This window comes from Pseudophryne corroboree, chromosome 1 (assembly GCF_028390025.1).
Source record: "Pseudophryne corroboree isolate aPseCor3 chromosome 1, aPseCor3.hap2, whole genome shotgun sequence".
Classification (NCBI taxonomy): domain Eukaryota; kingdom Metazoa; phylum Chordata; class Amphibia; order Anura; family Myobatrachidae; genus Pseudophryne; species Pseudophryne corroboree.
The window spans coordinates 418802558-418814660 of record NC_086444.1 but is presented as its reverse complement, the minus strand read 5'-3'; the positions used below and the strand labels follow the sequence as shown (position 1 = coordinate 418814660).

The 12103-nt window shown below is 41.8% G+C and overlaps 1 long non-coding RNA gene across 1 annotated transcript in view; it reads left to right on the top strand.

Annotated features, from left to right (window-relative positions):
• Window positions 1–868: 868 nt before the first annotated feature.
• The window catches only part of LOC134894282 (uncharacterized), a 54242-nt gene continuing 43007 nt past the window's right edge, over window positions 869–12103 (top strand). Inside the window, exon 1 of the long non-coding RNA XR_010171775.1 lies at window positions 869–967. This is a non-coding gene — a long non-coding RNA (uncharacterized LOC134894282). The remainder of the gene's footprint in view (window positions 968–12103) is intronic.

Below are 12103 nucleotides of genomic sequence, written 5' to 3'. Positions count from 1 at the left end.
GCTGTGCCCTGTGCTATGCATCTTCTCAGCATTTTAATAAAATGTTTCTATAATGAATCTGTTGTACATTTGTTCTGTGTACCTCTGTTCTGGTCTATCACTCAAATACGCGTGGCTGGGCCCATAACCTGTTAGCAGAGTGTTGCGGTGTTTGATAGTGATGTTAATCCACTCAATTGATAGTTAACCAGAACGCTGGTTTATTTACATACAAAGACAACACTTGTAATGCGGAAGATGTTCTCCAGCAGCAGTAACTCACTCATATACTGTATATGACAGGCTAGTACAGTGAAAGCGCGGTACTTATCGCTATACATCATGCAGCTGTGGTAAGGTAGTGACTCTGACAGTATGATAGATCGATAGATAGATAGATAGATGTTATTGTCATTGTTAAAAAGAACAACGAAATTAAGATTTGGGACATTCACATAAAAACTTACAGATCACCAGTCAAATTAAGATGGCCGATAACAGATGGGAAGAAACTGTTCTTAAAATGAGATGTTCTTGTTCTAATAACCTGAAACGTCTACCAGATGGGAGAAGAGAGAAGATGCAATGGTTAGGATGATAACAATCATGTACAATGCTATTTCCTTTGCGAAGACAGTTATGGGATGGAAGGCTGCACGTCCGTGCAGACTGACTCCCGTTGGAAGGAACACACACCACCCACTGCTCTCCGTCCCGCTCGGGCAGTGCGACACACGCTACAGGAGGAAGCATCTCTCTACACTGCAGGAGGAACTGTCTTTCCCTCTCCACTGCAGGAGGAACTGTGTCATCTCTCTCTACTGCAGGAGGAACTGTATCATCAGTCCCCGCCTCCCTGATGTTCCAGCACTAGAGGGTAAACATTAGAGGATGCACACCCAGTGTAATGTATACACAGGAGACAAGGTTCTGAGTGCACTATATGTGACACCCTAAAGTAGGTATCACTGAAGTCAACAATTTACAAGTAAGTATTAGGAAGTCTAACCGTCTGGTTTAATGTGTTACATGGCTGTGTCAGGCAATAACTAGGTTTACAACTGTGCCACTTGATCCTGACTCATCCTTAAACGCAATGTAGGTAGCAGTGACGTGCGGTGGGGTGAGGCAGGTGAGGCAGAGGCTTTCCTGTCATACTTACGTTTAAACCAGAGTTTTGACTGAATAAAATATATGAAAAATACTGATAATTTGTTTAAAATATCTTCTTTGCACTATTCTAATAATTTTTATAGCCCAAATTCTGGAGTAAAAAGTCTATGGCAGGTGAGGCAGTGCCTCACCTGTGTATCCTTTCCACACATCTCTAATCAAAACTCACCAGACTTCCAGGAGTTTATAATGCTGCACCTGTGTGTAATGCCCAGATGTACCCTTTGGCTCATATATTGCATGTAAATCTGGATCTGGGGTTAGCCAGTGCCTCCTGAGCCATTTAGCTCACCGCACGTCCCTGGTAGGTAGCTAAGGTGTCTTTGTCCCTGTTATGAGCAGTCTCTCTATCTCTGGAAGGGCTTGCGATGAGTAGTTGGTGAAACAGGGTTACTGACCTGTACTCCAAAAAGGATACTGTACTCAATTATTACATTTACACTGTCGGACTGAGAGCAGTACATCAGCTGCAGACCCCTGTGATATTGAGTCCTGAATCCTTTAAGCTGTCTTTGTAACTAAGACAGTATTGTTCCTTACTACGCTACAAAGTTCTGGCTGTGTGCTGAGAAAACTGCAGCACGTGACTGTCTGCTTCTGCGCAGAGGTACTTACTGCTATTTGATGGCTCTTATCAGTCTCATAAAGGGTGTTGGTACTATAGAAACTGGCTAATTTACTGTATAAAACTGTGATCTCTTGTATACCAGGGTATTTCAGCAGGGAGTTTGTGACAGTCAATTAGATCATTCAGCAATTACTGAGACTACTACTATGGAGTGTGAGAATGTATAATCTGCAATGGGGCTCCTGGATCTCACTAGAAGTGGCTATTTTGCCTCAGGGCTGACGTAATCTGCTCACCACTCCATAGACACTCTCTTTGTCAGCTGCTGGACTCTGATTTGTTGAAGATCAGATAAGGAGTCTCCTTTGGTCACCATGTACACCACCAAATCAGCTCAGCACCTTCTGCTCCTAGGTCCTGTTCCACTCTGCCCATCCTCCTAAAATGTCCGCTGCCCAACTGCCAACAGACTCGGCACACGGCTGTTAACTGTCCAAGCGCATGACAGCCATAGCATAGAAAATGTTCTTAACCCTTTCCTTGCTGAAGTCTCAAATCATTTAGCCAGGCTGCATTTTGTAGAGGGGGAAAAAGGGCGCAGAAATAAGTTAAATGTCCATGGCAACTCTGTTGGGGTGTCACATATCATCCTGCTAGAATTATACGTGTCCCCACGCATATCAGCAAACAACCTTGCAGCTGTGAAATTCAAATACAGTCTTTACATTACACTATATTTAACATAAATAACATTAGAAGACGTTCTGTTTTAACTTTGAAGACTTCACTTTAAGTTTTTCAAATTGACCATAAACATTAACACAGTCAGTTTGCCATATAGCAACAGTAACATTAAACACTTCTAACACTTACTTTTTCCAAAACTATTGTATAAACTGATATGTTTGTTATATAATCACTTTTACATTTTCTGTTGCCAGTATCTAATGGGAAGAAATCCCTTCGGGCCTCTTTCCTGATCTTCTTGGTGACTGTTGCAAAATTGAGACAAACTCTTCACCGCTTATTGTGGTGTATTCACAGTCTTTGCAATGCCACTCTGGGAAAAGCCATGTTACAGCCTCTTTTGTTTTATTAGAGGGTTTTGCAGGAATATGAGGTTCAGACATTGACATAACGGAATTTGGTGTAATGGGTTTAGAGGAAACTTCCAAGGCTTCTTCTGCAGCCATGTAGATCACTTTCTCTGTGACTTCTTCCTGGTCGGCTACACCTGAATCTGCCTGATCAAGGAAGGCCGCACTGGAACCGATGTCCTTGACTCTGGCCTCACCTGAACATGCTGGATCTGGAGGCAGCTGTGGTCGGATTATGTCTTGCAGGCTCTGCTGCACAGTGTCAACTCTCTCCTCCGCCATTTGCTCATACGTTGGGTAGCAACATGTCCCATCAGGCTGTGGTTGATATGCACTTTCTGCCACATTTTCTACTTCTTTGCTCTCCTCTCCGCCTTCACTGTATTGGCAGCTTTGCTGATAATCACATGGAGCACCTCTGTGCCAATAATGCTTGCGATTTTCTGCATATCTACTGCCTTGCACTGGAGCACTACCAGGACCAGTTACATTAGCTGCCTGCGGACCTTTTTCTCCATTCACAACATCAAACTCAACCATTTCTCCTCTCTCCAGGTTTCGGAAATACTTCCGGGGGTTGTTCTTCTTTATGTCAGTATAATGTACAAACACATCTTTCTTGGTGTCAGGACAATTTATAAAGCCATAGCCAAACCGCACGTTAAACCAAACGACTTTCCCCATAACTTTTCGTGCACTGACTACAGGCTCTGGGTCTGTAGCTGGTGTTGTGACCACTTCAGTTTGATTTTGGTCTACAACATGAAGGTCCACATCTCTGGGCTGTCTTTCATCGATGCTCCTGTTTGTCTCTCCTCTGCATTTTTCATGTTGCTGCATGAAATACTGCAATTGCTGTGTCATTTCAGTTATCCCATGGGTCAGTTCAGCGACTTGCACTCCTATAGTATTTAATAGATTGGTCCTTGGCACCTGATCACCCTGTGCAACAACTTCTTTAGGTGTGTGCAGATCCAATTCCAGATTTGTGATCTCTGGAGGGTATTTTTCTTCTTAGATCCCCAACATCTCAGGGCGGGACATTTCTTGCATCTGTAAGGTCCCTCCCACTTTAATGGCAGCTTCTTTGAAGCCCAAAAATGAGCTATTTGATAACTGTAGCTGAAGGAGGCGTAAATGCGACTTCACTATCTCACCATGGGATCCCTTTATAAATTGATTAATCAATACTTCATCGGTTGGCCGAATTTCTGTTGAATCTATGGCCTGTAGTGCTCGAAGCGCCTCCTGAAGACTGAGTGCAAAGTCACGCAGTGTTTCTCTTGGCTGCTGCTTTCTCGTGTAAAAAGCCACCTTAAGTTCAGATAACGGTCTTGTTGCAAATGTGGCAGCTAGTCGGTTCAAGATGAGGTCTACGGTTTCTCTTTTTTCCTCTGGCCATGAAGTCACCTCTCTCAGGGCTGTGCCTTTTAGCTGCCCTATAAGAATCTCCACTTGTTGTTGTTTGCTCAATTGGTATAAACGGAACAATTACTTAATTTTGTTCCTAAATTCAATTCATGTGTTTCCTTCAGAACCTCGAACATTTCTGCTATATGTTGTAAGCCATGGAGCCCCAGAGTAATACGGCAAGACTATTGGATTTATGCTGGCCATGGTTGGGTGAGTATTTGACAAATCCCCTGCTGCTTGATCATAAGACATGTTCGTATCCTGTTCGTATGACGCCAAATGTGACACCCTAAAGTAGGTATCACTGAAGTCAACAATTTACAGGTAAGTATTAGGAAGTCTAACCCTCTGGTTTAATGTGTTACTTTATCTTTTCAGGTGTTCCTCACCTGGACCTAGTGTCTGTAGCTTCTAACAGGCATAAGTTTCACCAGCAACTCACAATATAGTTCAGGATATATTGCACACAGACATTAATTACACAATTTCTCTATATGAATTTTTATTCTACTGAAACACTGCTATAAGTTTTCCTCAGCTGTAGAAATTTGAGATTATCTCATATAATGGCAATTTAGATTAACCTCAATGTGTATGCTAGTCACATACCATTTTCATGCAAAGAACAATAAAGCACAAGAAAGAATATCCACATTTGACAATCCTTACACACTAATATAAAGTTTTAAGCAATCACCTGAAAATACTCTTATAATTGGGGCCCCGTAAAAACCTTTAGTTTTGTAGCTAGCTACAATGAGTATAGTGCACTTTTTTAGGAAGTTATATCCTGAGAATAGTTAATACAAGTCTTGGATGAAGGTAGCAATGGATGGATTATAACAAATGAAGTGTAGCTGGTTCTGTCCAACCAGGCAGTTTTGCAACTTCTAATGTGGTGCAGCACAATATTTCTAGGCAACTGTGAGTCTATCTTGCTAGTTTGGATGTAATATTAACTGATTGTACTGTAGGTGCTATTTTCTTAAAGGAGGCTCTCTGCGATATCCACATGGCTGTGTCAGGCAATAACTAGGTTTACAACTGTGCCACTTGATCCTGACTCATCCTTAAACGCAATGTAGGTAGCTAAGGTGTCTCTGTCCCTGTTATGAGCAGTCTCTCTATCTCTGGAAGGGCTTGCGATGAGTAGTTGGTGAAACAGGGTTACTGACCTGTACTCCAACAAGGATACTGTACTCAATTGTTACATTTACACTGTCTGACTGAGAGCAGTACATCAGCTGCAGGCCCCTGTGATATTGAGCAAAAACAAACAACAACAAAAAGCAGCGTTAACGTATCAATGAATTAAAAATTTGAGAAGGATTGAGTGATCATTTTTTCACATTTAATAAGATATGAAATTAAAACCAGATAAAACCATTTATATGGTAATTCCTAACAAATAATGCTAATCAATGCTTCAGAATCAAGGAGGACACCGCGCTAATTGAGGACCCTCAAAACTGGGCTAGTTTTGACTTGATGTAAGAGACTCTTTCATGGGACTTTACCTCTAGCGGTTTTTGGTTTAAATCTAAGGGTGAGACTGCGCTGTCAGTCCGTCTCTATATTCTGCTATCCAGTTATATTGCTAACAGGAACGTGATACATTGATATTGGCATGAATGATTGTGACCCTATTTTTAGCATTATTTGTTAGGAATTACCATATATATGGTTTTATCTGGTTTTAATTCCATATCTTATTAAATGTGAAAAAATTATCACTCAATCCTTCTCAAATTTTTAAATTTTTTTTAATTCATTGATACATTAGCGCTGCTTTTTGTTGTTGTTTGTTTTTGCATTGTATGGTTTGGGCGTGACTATCCCAAACGTTGTTAGCAGCAGCATTAGAGACACAGGACCTAATAGCACCCGATTTTTCCAGTTCTTGGTAAACCCTTCCCTGTGATATTGAGTCCTGAATCCTTTAAGCTGTCTTTGTAACTAAGACAGTATTGTTCCTTACTACGCTACAAAGTTCTGGCTGTGTGCTGAGAAAACTGCAGCACGTGACTGTCTGCTTCTGCGCAGAGGTACTTACTGCTATTTGATGGCTCTTATCAGTCTCATAAAGGGTGTTGGTACTATAGAAACTGGCTAATTTACTGTATAAAACTGTGATCTCTTGTATACCAGGGTATTTCAGCAGGGAGTTTGTGACAGTTAATTAGATCATTCAGCAATTACTGAGACGACTACTATGGAGTGTGAGAATGTATAATCTGCAATGGGGCTCCTGGATCTCACTAGAAGTGGCTATTTTGCCTCAGGGCTGACGTAATCTGCTCACCACTCCATAGACACTCTCTTTGTCAGCTGCTGTACTCTGATTTGTTGAAGATCAGATAAGGAGTCTCCTTTTGTCACCATGCACACCACCAAATCAGCTCAGCACCTTCTGCTCCTAGGTCCTGTTCCACTCTGCCCATTCTCCTAAAATGTCCGCTGCCCAACTGCCAACAGACTCGGCACACGGCTGTTAACTGTCCAAGCGCATGACAGCTATAGCATAGAAAATGTTCTTAACCCTTTCCTTGCTGAAGTCTCAAATCATTTAGCCAGGCTGCATTTTGTAGAGGGGGAAAAAGGGCGCAGAAATAAGTTAAATGTCCATGGCAACTCTGTTGGGGTGTCACATATACTCCAACACTTATGTCATTAGGACCCACCCTTATCATGGCGAAATGCTATGATTCGTGGGTCCTCGAGTATGGGTTGGGACCAAAGTGATGCAACTCCTGTAATTTAGCCCCGCCCCTTCATACAGTTCCATGATTCACCTGATTATCTCTCCATCCTGCCCACATTACTAGGAAGAGGGAGGGATGTGGGAGATCTGCCTACTCAGCCAGGGGTACAGGGTTCTACCCCAAAAATATGGAGTCTCCTGCAACTTCCGTGAGAGTAGGAAACCATGGCCAGGAGTCTTGTGCCGTATGGAGTATAGAAACTAGGTATATGAGGACACATCTGTTACTTAATGACATGTACAGAAAACCGAAAAACACTCCACAACTGAACATGAGAATAATAAAATATTTACCTTTATTCCTTTCATGCCAGGAGTTCCAGGATTACCACTTGCCTCAGTCAATTCCTGGTAGATCATATGTTTTATTTTAAGCATAGTATAATTTTACAGATAATAAAAGTGTAGCCCTTGGTTGAACTTAAGGCAGGTAGAATTGAGTGGACGGAAAGTTTATCAACTGAGTGTACAGATATCAGGGGCAAACGCAGGATTTAGCGAGGGGGTTATATACATACATATATATAGCACAGGTTATATACATACATAGTTTCTCCTGCCACAGGAGTAACAAATTTCCTAATAAGTGCCAGCATCGAGGTTAATTGGATAGCCCCAGACTATGAACACTATGGGGGATATCCAATTAGCCCCGGTAATTTACCGGGGCTAATTGTCTCACCGGGAGCTAGCTAATAAGCCCCGATAAGCCACGGCACGCGCCGGCTTATCGGGGATTTTGTTTCACCTGCCTCCGGCTAGCGAAACAGAATCCCCGGAAACAGCTCCGTTTTCGTCCGAAAATGGGGCTGTTTCACACGAAAACTTATAGGTTTCATTGAACCTGTGTGTTTGTAGGAGAAGGGGTTTTTTTTTGCAGGCGATCCATCTGGATAGTCTGTAAAAAAAAAAATTGATGAAACATCGGAAAAAAGTCCGAAAAATTGCAGTTTTTCGGACCCGATGTTTTACTGGGGATAATTGGATATCTGCCTATATGTAATATAGTATATTCACTCAACATTCCAAGTATATGACCTTAATGAACAGAGAGCCAACATATATACACTCATGAACACTACTGTATATGTAATATAACAAAATCATAACACAGAATGGCTATGCTCAGATTGGCGATCATTCAAGATTTTGCCATTTTAAAATATTGCTTAACAAGTATTCTTTTTGGTCAAAAAAAGACATATCTAACTGTTTTTTATTTTCAGTTCCAATGCAAAAGATTACACAGCGAATAATCAAAAACCCCAAAACAACTCCTCATGCAAAACCTGGTAATGTTTTCACATGTACTTGAAGGTTTTACTCATTTTAATTCCTACTCAGCATCTTTCTAGCTTTTATGAGCCCACTGACCCTTGAAACACAAGTTGGATTATGTAAATTATGTATATTTTATTCTTCAATATAGAATATTCATGTGAGTGTACACAAACACACACATGTACACAAACATACATACTGTACATGCACCAGCACACAAACAAACATCCATACATACAAACATACAAATACACACATAAACACAGACTTCTAACTTACATGATCCACCATGGGCTGGGAACAGAGGGGTGGCAGTGTGAGGACGGAGGGAGCTGCTGTGGCTGAGCATGCGCAGCCAGCAGCTCCCCCGGGACATTCTGTAAGCAGAGAGCTCCATAGCTCTCTGTTGCTGCTGCAGCTCCGCGGTCGCGGCTTTTGCTGAGACGGAGACAAAGTCTTCTCCGTCTCAAAATAGAAATCTTGGCTCATCGGGGGGGGGGGGGGGGGGGTTCCAGGTGCTCGGAAACCCCCCTGCGTGCGCCACTGGATATAGTTACATAGGTACATAGTTGTTGAGGTTGAAAAAAGACATATGTCCAGTGTGTTCAACCTGTATAATAAATGTTTTTTTATTTGTTTTTTTTTTAATCTTAATTAAATGCTGTATCCTTGGATATTTTTTCCCGCTAGGAATCTATCTAATCCATTATTTATTGAGTCCACCATTACTACCTTCTCTGGTAAAGAATTCCAAATCTTTACTGTTCTTACTGTGAAAAACCCCTTTCTCCATTGTGTATGGAAATTTTTTTCTTCTAACCTCAGGGGGTGTCCTCGTGTCCTATGTAGTGTTTTTTTTTTATAAAAAAATCGTTTGATAAATCCTTGTATTGTCCCTAAATGTATTTATAAATATTAATAATGTCCCCTCTCAGTCGCCTCTTTTCCAGTGTAAACAAATCTAACCTTTTAAGTCTTTCCTCATAATCCAGTGCCTCTAACCCCTTAACCAATTTGGTGGCTCGCCTCTGAACCTTTTCGAGCTCCAAGATGTCTTTTTTATAGTGAGGTGCCCAGAACTGTACACAATGTTCCAGATGTTCCAGATGTGGCCGCACCAATGATTTTTACAGTGGCAGGATAACACTCTCATCCCTTGTCTCCATTCCCCGTTTAATGCATGCTAACACCTTATTTGGAGAAGCTTAGTGGATATACCACAATAGAACTGCGCTCAACGCCTAAGGTGTGTGTGTTTAGCTAACGAATGCACATCAGATGTAATAAAGGATAATGTATGAACAGACCCAAATTTGAGTTTGCACTTGGATATAGAAATCACAAAAATAACAATATGATGCAAATTAATTGTTGTGAGCCACTGTATTTATTGTATACTGGCCAATCTAAAGGTGTGCGGTTAATGCCCAGGGTGGGCGATATTGTCTCTTATAAAGTTCGTGCAGGTTATAATACAGACTGCGGCGTCCCGCACATCTGCTGTTGAAAAGTCTTTAGGAAAAGAATAATAATAATAAATGCTGGTGTTGGTAAAAAATCATTAAAACCTTCACGATGCCCTGAGCTTACGGTGGTGGCATAAGTGGAGTAAAAAGGGGTCTCCGGACTGGTTTCCCCTCTCTGCCCCTGCTGCCCGTGGTGCGTCCTTGTTCAGACGCCCCCCGGGTGCAGGTCATTCAGAGAGGTGGACCTGTCTAGCGGCGGGGAAAGGATTCAGATGCCGCTCTGCAGAGCGGCTAGCTGCGCCTCTCCCACCGCTTACAGAGAACTCACCTGTCGCCCGCTCCAGCCGCACGCCGCGCGTTCCGTCACCGGCTTTCTCCGCTGTCTGGTATCCTAGCAGCGCTGCTGGCTTCCGGGTTGGTCCGGTCACGTGACCGGGTCTTTTCGACATGGGAAAGAGTCTTCCTGATGAAGTCTTTGAATCTGTAGTGATTCTTTCTTTGTAGTTCCACCAACGCGTTTCAACCTTTCGGTCTTCCTCTGGGAGTGCTTGAAGTGTCTAGAGTGACATGATTTATATGTTTCTGAGGGGGCCATACCAGTTCTGATTGGATGAAGGATTGTATCACTGATTGGGCCTCTGACCTGTCTATCAAACTAGACCTGTTCTGATTTGTATGTTTCTGAGTGGGCCATACCAGTTCTGATTGGATGAAGGATTGTATCACTGATTGAGCCTCTGACCTGTCTATCAAACCAGACCTGTTCTGATTGGATGAAGGATTGTATCACTGATTTGGCCTCTGACCTGTCTATCAAAGTCAGTGTGTTATTTCTCTAAAGTGGTAGGGTCCTATTTCCAAAATTAGAGTATGATGTGACATAGCTGAGCTAGTATAATGTTTAGGAGAGATATACAAATAATACAGATATCTTATTTATGTATTTGTTAAATCCATGTTTGTAATGCCTCTGCATAATTATATATTAGAAATAAGTGCCCTATATTAATATTTGTAGTTCTCCTGCTGATGGTGTCTAAAATGAGGAAAAGAGGGGTGTACAGTATTCGGATGATGTTGTGCTACTGTTGTAGTTCCCCCAACGCGTTTCAACCTTTCGGTCTTCCTCTGGGAGTGCTTGAAGTGTCTAGATTGACATGATTTATATGTTTCTGAGGGGGCCATACCAGTTCTGATTGGATGAAGGATTGTATCACTGATTGGGCCTCTGACCTGTCTATAAAACCAGACCTGTTCTGATTTGTATGTTTCTGAGGGGGCCATACCAGTTCTGATTGGATGAAGGATTGTATCACTGATTGGGCCTCTGACCTGTCTATCAAACCAGACCTGTTCTGATTTGTATGTTTATGAGTGGGCCATACCAGTTCTGATTGGATGAAGGATTGTATCACTGATTTGGCCTCTGACCTGTCTATCAAAGTCAGTGTGTTATTTCTCTAAAGTGGTAGGGTCCTATTTCCAAAATTAGAGTATGATGTGACATAGCTGATCTAGTATAATGTTTAGGAGAGATATACAAATAATACAGATATCTTATTTATGTATTTGTTAAATCCATGTTTGTAATGCCTCTGCATAATTATATATTAGAAATAAGTGCCCTATATTAATATTTGTAGTTCTCCTGCTGATGGTGTCTAAAATGAGGAAAAGAGGGGTGTACAGTATTCGGATGATGTTGTGCTACTGTTGTAGTATCTGACCTTATTGTCTTTAAGATTATTTGAAAATGACCGACCTGATCTCATTGTCAATATTGAGACCCCTAGGGGCTAGGGTCCCCATATTGACAATCATGCTCAATTCTTCTTTGTTGATTTTGTGAATAAAGTCCCCTCCTCTCCAGTTTCTTTTCACCTCTTTTAGCCCCGTGAATTTGAGTAATGTGGGATCTGAATGATGGTAATCCCTATAGTGTAAAGATAACGGATGTTCTTCCGTCCCCTTCCTGATGTTCCTTACACGCTCGGCTATTCTTGCTTTTAACGGTCTTATTGTCCTTCCTATATAGTGTTTTACGCACGGGCACTGTAATATGTATATGATGACCTGGGTGTGGCATGTTAGCCTGTCCCTAATCCTAAATTCATAGTCATTGCTCACAGATCTCATGTTGCATGTGGGTGCAGTGCTTTTTGCACCCGTGGTTTTGCATCCTATACAAGTCCCACAGTGGAAAAAACCTCCTTTCGTGTGCGTCCCATCTATTGTGGTTTGTGTTTTCTTTGTTGGTGGTATGCAGCTGTGTACTAATTTTTGTTTTATATCGTGGGCTTTTCTGTATACCCCTTTGTCTTTGGTGGTAAGATTTTGGCTAAGGTGTCGTCTTGTAGTAATATGG